This window comes from Carassius auratus, unplaced genomic scaffold (assembly GCF_003368295.1).
Source record: "Carassius auratus strain Wakin unplaced genomic scaffold, ASM336829v1 scaf_tig00218043, whole genome shotgun sequence".
Classification (NCBI taxonomy): domain Eukaryota; kingdom Metazoa; phylum Chordata; class Actinopteri; order Cypriniformes; family Cyprinidae; genus Carassius; species Carassius auratus.
Genome location: NW_020529357.1, coordinates 23,595 through 33,766, shown reverse-complemented (window position 1 = coordinate 33,766; position 10,172 = coordinate 23,595). Strand labels below are relative to the sequence as shown.

Below are 10,172 nucleotides of genomic sequence, written 5' to 3'. Positions count from 1 at the left end.
GCTTATGGCATACCACCTGGCTATGCCAGATCATGTCTGAGCTCGGAAGCTAAGCAGGTTTGGGCCTGGTTAGTAATTGGATGGGAGACCCCTGGTAATACCAGTTGCTTTAAGATTTTTGTAAATTTTTCACAATTATATAATAATCTTGAAAAAAAAAAGAGTGAATGCCCATTCTTTGAATCTTAGCAGTCATTGACCTGTGTAGTGTTTGGATGGGAGACCCCCTGTTATACCAGGTGCTCTAATATTAATTGGAAATTTATTACTAATTATATAATAATCTTAAAAAAAAGAGCCAATGCCCGATCTCTTAATCTTAGCAGGTATTGGCCTGGTTAGTGCTTGGATGGAGACCGCCTCGGAATACCAGGTGCTGTAAGCTTTTGGATTTTCATTCCTACTTATATAATGTATGGGCGATTTGATTGGCTGATCTTTAAATAGTCTTCTCTTTGCAGTATCCTTCGCTTGCGACCGTAACAACCTGGCTATGCCTGATCTCGTCTGCTCTCGGAAGCTAAGCAGGTTTGGTCCTGTATAATGTACCGGCGATTAGATTGGCTGATCTTTAAATAGCTCTCTCTTTGCAGCAGTCTTCGCTTATGGCCATTCCACCCTGGCTATGCCAGATCATGTCTGAGTTCGGAAACTAAGCAGGTTTCGGCCTGGTTAGTAATTGGATGGCAGACCCCCTGGTAATACCAGTTGGTTTAAGATTTTTGGAAATTTTCACAAATTATATAATAATCTTGCAGAAAAAAAGAAAGGAGTCAATGCCCCGTATCTGAATCTTAGCAGGTATGGGCCTGGTTAGTAATTGGATGGGAGACACCCTGGTAATACCAGTTGCTTTAAGATTTTTGGAAATTTTTCACAAATTATATAATAATCTTGAAAAAAAAAAAAAAGTCAATGCCCGATCTCTGAATAATAGCAGGTTTTGCCTGGTTAGTACTTGGATGGAAGACGGCCGGGAAAATACCAGTTGCTGTAATATTTTTGGCAATTTTTACTAATTACATAATAATCTTGCAACAAAAAAAAAAAAAAGAGTAAATGCCCAATCTTTGAATCTTAGGAGGTATGGACCTGTTTAGTGCTTGGATGGAGACCGCCTCGGAATACCAGTTGCTGTAATATTTTTGGAAATTTGTACTAATTATATAATTATCTTGAAACAAAAAGAGTCAATGCCCAATCTTTGAATCTTAGCAGCTATGGACCTGTTTAGTGTTTGGATGGGAGACCGCCTCGGAAAACCAGGTGCTCTAATATTATTGGAAATTTATTACTAATTATATAATAATCTTTAAAAAAAAAAAGAAAAAAAAAAAAAAGAGTCAATGCCCGATCTCTTAATCTTAGCAGGTATTGGCCTGGTTAGTGCTTGGATGGGAGACCGCCTGGGAATACCAGGTGCTTTAAGCTTTAGGGTTTTCTTTCCTACTTATATTAGATTGGCTGATCTTTAAATAGCTCTCTCTTTGCAGCAGTCTTCGCTTATGGCCATACCACCCTGGCTATGCCAGATCATGTCTGAGCTCGGAAGCTAAGCAGGTTTGGGCCTGGTTAGTAATTGGATGGGAGACCCCCTGGTAATACCAGTTGCTTTAAGATTTTTGTAAATTTTTCACAAATTATATAATAATCTTGAAAAAAAAAAAGAGTGAATGCCCATTCTTTGAATCTTAGCAGTCATTGACCTGTGTAGTGTTTGGATGGGAGACCCCCTGTTAATACCAGGTGCTCTAATATTATTGGAAATTTATTACTAATTATATAATAATCTTAAAAAAAAAGAGCCAATGCCCGATCTCTTAATCTTAGCAGGTATTGGCCTGGTTAGTGCTTGGATGGGAGACCGCCTCGGAATACCAGGTGCTGTAAGCTTTTGGATTTTCATTCCTACTTATATAATGTATGGGCGATTTGATTGGCTGATCTTTAAATAGTCTTCTCTTTGCAGTATCCTTCGCTTGCGACCGTAACAACCTGGCTATGCCTGATCTCGTCTGCTCTCGGAAGCTAAGCAGGTTTGGTCCTGTATAATGTACCGGCGATTAGATTGGCTGATCTTTAAATAGCTCTCTCTTTGCAGCAGTCTTCGCTTATGGCCATACCACCCTGGCTATGCCAGATCATGTCTGAGCTCGGAAGCTAAGCAGGTTTGGGCCTGGTTAGTAATTGGATGGGAGACCCCCTGGTAATACCAGTTGCTTTAAGATTTTTGTAAATTTTTCACAAATCATATAATAATCTTGAAAAAAAAAGAGTCAATGCCCATTCTTTGAATCTTAGCAGTCATGGACTTGTGTAGTGTTTGGATGGGAGACCCCCTGGTAATACCAGGTGCTCTAATGTTATTGGAAATTTATTACTAATTATATAATAATCTTTAAAAAAAAGAGCCAATGCCCGATCTCTTAATCTTAGCAGGTATTGGCCTGGTTAGTGCTTGGATGGGAGACCGCCTAGGAATACCAGGTGCTGTAAGCTTTTGGGTTTTCATTCCTACTTATATAATGTATGGGCGATTTGATTGGCTGATCTTTAAATAGTCCTCTCTTTGCAGTATCCTTCGCTTGCGACCGTAACAACCTGGCTATGCCTGATCTCGTCTGCTCTCGGAAGCTAAGCAGGTTTGGTCCTGTATAATGTACCGGCGATTAGATTGGCTGATCTTTAAGCTTTAGGGTTTTCTTTCCTACTTATATAATGTACCGGCGATTAGATTGGCTGATCTTTAAATAGCTCTCTCTTTGCAGCAGTCTTCGCTTATGGCCATACCACCCTGGCTATGCCAGATCATGTCTGAGCTCGGAAGCTAAGCAGGTTTGGGCCTGGTTAGTAATTGGATGGGAGACCCCCTGGTAATACCAGTTGCTTTAAGATTTTTGTAAATTTTTCACAAATTATATAATAATCTTGAAAAAAAAAAGAGTGAATGCCCATTCTTTGAATCTTAGCAGTCATTGACCTGTGTAGTGTTTGGATGGGAGACCCCCTGTTAATACCAGGTGCTCTAATATTATTGGAAATTTATTACTAATTATATAATAATCTTAAAAAAAAGAGCCAATGCCCGATCTCTTAATCTTAGCAGGTATTGGCCTGGTTAGTGCTTGGATGGGAGACCGCCTCGGAATACCAGGTGCTGTAAGCTTTTGGATTTTCATTCCTACTTATATAATGTATGGGCGATTTGATTGGCTGATCTTTAAATAGTCTTCTCTTTGCAGTATCCTTCGCTTGCGACCGTAACAACCTGGCTATGCCTGATCTCGTCTGCTCTCGGAAGCTAAGCAGGTTTGGTCCTGTATAATGTACCGGCGATTAGATTGGCTGATCTTTAAATAGCTCTCTCTTTGCAGCAGTCTTCGCTTATGGCCATTCCACCCTGGCTATGCCAGATCATGTCTGAGCTCGGAAACTAAGCAGGTTTCGGCCTGGTTAGTAATTGGATGGCAGACCCCCTGGTAATACCAGTTGCTTTAAGATTTTTGGAAATTTTTCACAAATTATATAATAATCTTGCAAGAAAAAAAGAAAGGAGTCAATGCCCCATATCTGAATCTTAGCAGGTATGGGCCTGGTTAGTAATTGGATGGGAGACACCCTGGTAATACCAGTTGCTTTAAGATTTTTGGAAATTTTTCACAAATTATATAATAATCTTGAAAAAAAAAAAAAAAGTCAATGCCCGATCTCTGAATAATAGCAGGTTTTGCCTGGTTAGTACTTGGATGGAAGACGGCCGGGAAATACCAGTTGCTGTAATATTTTTGGCAATTTTTACTAATTACATAATAATCTTGCAACAAAAAAAAAAAAAAGAGTAAATGCCCAATCTTTGAATCTTAGGAGGTATGGACCTGTTTAGTGCTTGGATGGGAGACCGCCTCGGAATACCAGTTGCTGTAATATTTTTGGAAATTTGTACTAATTATATAATTATCTTGAAACAAAAAGAGTCAATGCCCAATCTTTGAATCTTAGCAGCTATGGACCTGTTTAGTGTTTGGATGGGAGACCGCCTCGGAAAACGAGGTGCTCTAATATTATTGGAAATTCATTACTAATTATATAATAATCTTTAAAAAAAAAAAAAAAAAAAAAAAAGAGTCAATGCCCGATCTCTTAATCTTAGCAGGTATTGGCCTGGTTAGTGCTTGGATGGGAGACCGCCTGGGAATACCAGGTGCTTTAAGCTTTAGGGTTTTCTTTCCTACTTATATTAGATTGGCTGATCTTTAAATAGCTCTCTCTTTGCAGCAGTCTTCGCTTATGGCCATACCATCCTGTCTATGCCAGATCATGTCTGAGCTCGGAAGCTAAGCAGGTTTGGGCCTGGTTAGTAATTGGATGGGAGACCCCCTGGTAATACCAGTTGCTTTAAGATTTTTGTAAATTTTTCACAAATTATATAATAATCTTGAAAAAAAAAAGAGTCAATGCCCATTCTTTGAATCTTAGCAGTCATGGACCTGTTTAGTGTCTGGATGGGAGACCGCCTCGGAATACCAGGTGCTCTAATATTATTGGAAATTTATTACTAATTATATAATAATCTTAAAAAAAAAAAAAAAAAAAGAGTCAATGCCCGATCTCTTAATCTTAGCAGGTATTGGCCTGGTTAGTGCTTGGATGGGAGACCGCCTGGGAATACCAGATGCTTTAAGCTTTAGAGTTTTCTTTCCTACTTATATAATGTACCGGCGATTAGATTGACTGATCTTTAAATAGCTCTCTCTTTGCAGCAGTCTTCGCTTATGGCCATACCACCCTGGCTATGCCAGATCATGTCTGAGCTCGGAAGCTAAGCAGGTTTGGGCCTGGTTAGTAATTGGATGGGAGACCCCCTGGTAATACCAGTTGCTTTAAGATTTTTGTAAATTTTTCACAAATTATATAATAATCTTGAAAAAAAAAGAGTGAATGCCCATTCTTTGAATCTTAGCAGTCATTGACCTGTGTAGTGTTTGGATGGGAGACCCCCTGGTAATACCAGGTGCTCTAATATTATTGGAAATTTATTACTAATTATATAATAATCTTAAAAAAAAGAGCCAATGCCCGATCTCTTAATCTTAGCAGGTATTGGCCTGGTTAGTGCTTGGATGGGAGACCGCCTCGGAATACCAGGTGCTGTAAGCTTTTGGATTTTCATTCCTACTTATATAATGTATGGGTCGATTTGATTGGCTGATCTTTAAATAGTCTTCTCTTTGCAGTATCCTTCGCTTGCGACCGTAACAACCTGGCTATGCCTGATCTCGTCTGCTCTCGGAAGCTAAGCAGGTTTGGTCCTGTATAATGTACCGGCGATTAGATTGGCTGATCTTTAAATAGCTCTCTCTTTGCAGCAGTCTTCGCTTATGGCCATTCCACCCTGGCTATGCCAGATCATGTCTGAGCTCGGAAACTAAGCAGGTTTCGGCCTGGTTAGTAATTGGATGGCAGACCCCCTGGTAATACCAGTTGCTTTAAGATTTTTGGAAATTTTTCACAAATTATATAATAATCTTGCAAGAAAAAAAGAAAGGAGTCAATGCCCCATATCTGAATCTTAGCAGGTATGGGCCTGGTTAGTAATTGGATGGGAGACACCCTGGTAATACCAGTTGCTTTAAGATTTTTGGAAATTTTTCACAAATTATATAATAATCTTGAAAAAAAAAAAAAAAGTCAATGCCCGATCTCTGAATAATAGCAGGTTTTGCCTGGTTAGTACTTGGATGGAAGACGGCCGGGAAATACCAGTTGCTGTAATATTTTTGGCAATTTTTACTAATTACATAATAATCTTGCAACAAAAAAAAAAAAAGAGTAAATGCCCAATCTTTGAATCTTAGGAGGTATGGACCTGTTTAGTGCTTGGATGGGAGACCGCCTCGGAATACCAGTTGCTGTAATATTTTTGGAAATTTGTACTAATTATATAATTATCTTGAAACAAAAAGAGTCAATGCCCAATCTTTGAATCTTAGCAGCTATGGACCTGTTTAGTGTTTGGATGGGAGACCGCCTCGGAAAACCAGGTGCTCTAATATTATTGGAAATTTATTACTAATTATATAATAATCTTAAAAAAAAAAAAAAAAAAAAAGAGTCAATGCCCGATCTCTTAATCTTAGCAGGTATTGGCCTGGTTAGTGCTTGGATGGGAGACCGCCTGGGAATACCAGGTGCTTTAAGCTTTAGGGTTTTCTTTCCTACTTATATAATGTACCGGCGATTAGATTGGCTGATCTTTAAATAGCTCTCTCTTTGCAGCAGTCTTCGCTTATGGCCATACCACCCTGGCTATGCCAGATCATGTCTGAGCTCGGAAGCTAAGCAGGTTTGGGCCTGGTTAGTAATTGGATGGGAGACCCCCTGGTAATACCAGTTGCTTTAAGATTTTTGTAAATTTTTCACAAATTATATAATAATCTTGAAAAAAAAAAGAGTGAATGCCCATTCTTTGAATCTTAGCAGTCATTGACCTGTGTAGTGTTTGGATGGGAGACCCCCTGTTAATACCAGGTGCTCTAATATTATTGGAAATTTATTACTAATTATATAATAATCTTAAAAAAAAGAGCCAATGCCCGATCTCTTAATCTTAGCAGGTATTGGCCTGGTTAGTGCTTGGATGGGAGACCGCCTCGGAATACCAGGTGCTGTAAGCTTTTGGATTTTCATTCCTACTTATATAATGTATGGGCGATTTGATTGGCTGATCTTTAAATAGTCTTCTCTTTGCAGTATCCTTCGCTTGCGACCGTAACAACCTGGCTATGCCTGATCTCGTCTGCTCTCGGAAGCTAAGCAGGTTTGGTCCTGTATAATGTACCGGCGATTAGATTGGCTGATCTTTAAATAGCTCTCTCTTTGCAGCAGTCTTCGCTTATGGCCATTCCACCCTGGCTATGCCAGATCATGTCTGAGCTCGGAAACTAAGCAGGTTTCGGCCTGGTTAGTAATTGGATGGCAGACCCCCTGGTAATACCAGTTGCTTTAAGATTTTTGGAAATTTTTCACAAATTATATAATAATCTTGCAAGAAAAAAAGAAAGGAGTCAATGCCCCGTATCTGAATCTTAGCAGGTATGGGCCTGGTTAGTAATTGGATGGGAGACACCCTGGTAATACCAGTTGCTTTAAGATTTTTGGAAATTTTTCACAAATTATATAATAATCTTGAAAAAAAAAAAAAAGTCAATGCCCGATCTCTGAATAATAGCAGGTTTTGCCTGGTTAGTACTTGGATGGAAGACGGCCGGGAAATACCAGTTGCTGTAATATTTTTGGCAATTTTTACTAATTACATAATAATCTTGCAACAAAAAAAAAAAAAAGAGTAAATGCCCAATCTTTGAATCTTAGGAGGTATGGACCTGTTTAGTGCTTGGATGGGAGACCGCCTCGGAATACCAGTTGCTGTAATATTTTTGGAAATTTGTACTAATTATATAATTATCTTGAAACAAAAAGAGTCAATGCCCAATCTTTGAATCTTAGCAGCTATGGACCTGTTTAGTGTTTGGATGGGAGACCGCCTCGGAAAACCAGGTGCTCTAATATTATTGGAAATTTATTACTAATTATATAATAATCTTTAAAAAAAAAAAAAAAAAAAAAAAAAGAGTCAATGCCCGATCTCTTAATCTTAGCAGGTATTGGCCTGGTTAGTGCTTGGATGGGAGACCGCCTGGGAATACCAGGTGCTTTAAGCTTTAGGGTTTTCTTTCCTACTTATATTAGATTGGCTGATCTTTAAATAGCTCTCTCTTTGCAGCAGTCTTCGCTTATGGCCATACCACCCTGGCTATGCCAGATCATGTCTGAGCTCGGAAGCTAAGCAGGTTTGGGCCTGGTTAGTAATTGGATGGGAGACCCCCTGGTAATACCAGTTGCTTTAAGATTTTTGTAAATTTTTCACAAATTATATAATAATCTTGAAAAAAAAAAGAGTGAATGCCCATTCTTTGAATCTTAGCAGTCATTGACCTGTGTAGTGTTTGGATGGGAGACCCCCTGTTAATACCAGGTGCTCTAATATTATTGGAAATTTATTACTAATTATATAATAATCTTAAAAAAAAAGAGCCAATGCCCGATCTCTTAATCTTAGCAGGTATTGGCCTGGTTAGTGCTTGGATGGGAGACCGCCTCGGAAATACCAGGTGCTGTAAGCTTTTGGATTTTCATTCCTACTTATATAATGTATGGGCGATTTGATTGGCTGATCTTTAAATAGTCTTCTCTTTGCAGTATCCTTCGCTTGCGACCGTAACAACCTGGCTATGCCTGATCTCGTCTGCTCTCGGAAGCTAAGCAGGTTTGGTCCTGTATAATGTACCGGCGATTAGATTGGCTGATCTTTAAATAGCTCTCTCTTTGCAGCAGTCTTCGCTTATGGCCATACCACCCTGGCTATGCCAGATCATGTCTGAGCTCGGAAGCTAAGCAGGTTTGGGCCTGGTTAGTAATTGGATGGGAGACCCCCTGGTAATACCAGTTGCTTTAAGATTTTTGTAAATTTTTCACAAATCATATAATAATCTTGAAAAAAAAAGAGTCAATGCCCATTCTTTGAATCTTAGCAGTCATGGACTTGTGTAGTGTTGGATGGGAGACCCCCTGGTAATACCAGGTGCTCTAATGTTATTGGAAATTTATTACTAATTATATAATAATCTTTAAAAAAAAGAGCCAATGCCCGATCTCTTAATCTTAGCAGGTATTGGCCTGGTTAGTGCTTGGATGGGAGACCGCCTAGGAATACCAGGTGCTGTAAGCTTTTGGGTTTTCATTCCTACTTATATAATGTATGGGCGATTTGATTGGCTGATCTTTAAATAGTCCTCTCTTTGCAGTATCCTTCGCTTGCGACCGTAACAACCTGGCTATGCCTGATCTCGTCTGCTCTCGGAAGCTAAGCAGGTTTGGTCCTGTATAATGTACCGGCGATTAGATTGGCTGATCTTTAAAGCTTTAGGGTTTTCTTTCCTACTTATATAATGTACCGGCGATTAGATTGGCTGATCTTTAAATAGCTCTCTCTTTGCAGCAGTCTTCGCTTATGGCCATACCACCCTGGCTATGCCAGATCATGTCTGAGCTCGGAAGCTAAGCAGGTTTGGGCCTGGTTAGTAATTGGATGGGAGACCCCCTGGTAATACCAGTTGCTTTAAGATTTTTGTAAATTTTTCACAATTATATAATAATCTTGAAAAAAAAAGAGTGAATGCCCATTCTTCGAATCTTAGCAGTCATTGACCTGTGTAGTGTTTGGATGGGAGACCCCCTGTTAATACCAGGTGCTCTAATATTATTGGAATTTATTACTAATTATAAATAATCTTAAAAAAAGCCAATGCCCGATCTCTTAATCTTAGCAGGTATTGGCCTGGTTAGTGCTTGGATGGAGACCGCCTCGGAATACCAGGTGCTGTAAGCTTTTGGATTTTCATTCCTACTTATATAATGTAATGGGCGATTTGATTGGCTGATCTTTAAATAGTCTTCTCTTGCAGTATCCTTCGCTTGCGACCGTAACAACCTGGCTATGCTGATCTCGTCTGCTCTCGGAAGCTAAGCAGGTTTGGTCCTGTATAATGTACGGCGATTAGATTGGCTGATCTTTAAATAGCTCTCTCTTTGCAGCAGTCTTCGCTATGGCCATTCCAACCCTGGCTATGCCAGATCATGTCTGAGCTCGGAAAACTAAGCAGGTTTCGGCCTGGTTTAGTAATTGGATGGCAGACCCCCTGGTAATACCAGTTGCCTTTAAGATTTTTGGAAATTTTTCACAAATTATATAATAATCTTGCAAGAAAAAAAGAAAGGAGTCAATGCCCATATCTGAATCTTAGCAGGTATGGCCTGGTTAGTAATTGGATGGAGACACCTGGTAATACCAGTTGCTTAAGATTTTGGAAATTTTTCACAAATTAATAATAATCTTGAAAAAAAAAAAAAAAAGTCAATGCCCGATCTCTGATAATAGCAGGTTTTGGCAATTTTTACTAATTACATAATAATCTTGCAACAAAAAAAAAAAAAAGAGTAAATGCCCAATCTTTGAATCTTAGGAGGTATGGACCTGTTTAGTGCTTGGATGGGAGACCGCCTCGGAATACCAGTTGCTGTAATATTTTTGGAAATTTGTACTAATTATATAA

The 10,172-nt window shown here is 39.1% G+C and overlaps 9 pseudogenes; all 9 read left to right on the top strand.

The window, feature by feature from the left end:
* The first annotated feature begins 1,501 nt into the window (after positions 1-1,501).
* On the top strand, positions 1,502-1,620 carry LOC113104586 (uncharacterized; annotated as a pseudogene).
* A 489-nt stretch (positions 1,621-2,109) lies between these two features.
* Positions 2,110-2,228, top strand: LOC113104584 (uncharacterized; annotated as a pseudogene).
* A 548-nt stretch (positions 2,229-2,776) lies between these two features.
* On the top strand, positions 2,777-2,895 carry LOC113104583 (uncharacterized; annotated as a pseudogene).
* A 1,388-nt stretch (positions 2,896-4,283) lies between these two features.
* Positions 4,284-4,402, top strand: LOC113104574 (uncharacterized; annotated as a pseudogene).
* A 366-nt stretch (positions 4,403-4,768) lies between these two features.
* Positions 4,769-4,887, top strand: LOC113104582 (uncharacterized; annotated as a pseudogene).
* A 1,397-nt stretch (positions 4,888-6,284) lies between these two features.
* On the top strand, positions 6,285-6,403 carry LOC113104581 (uncharacterized; annotated as a pseudogene).
* Positions 6,404-7,791: 1,388 nt separating this feature from the next.
* On the top strand, positions 7,792-7,910 carry LOC113104580 (uncharacterized; annotated as a pseudogene).
* Positions 7,911-8,399: 489 nt separating this feature from the next.
* On the top strand, positions 8,400-8,518 carry LOC113104579 (uncharacterized; annotated as a pseudogene).
* A 548-nt stretch (positions 8,519-9,066) lies between these two features.
* On the top strand, positions 9,067-9,185 carry LOC113104578 (uncharacterized; annotated as a pseudogene).
* Positions 9,186-10,172: the final 987 nt, after the last annotated feature.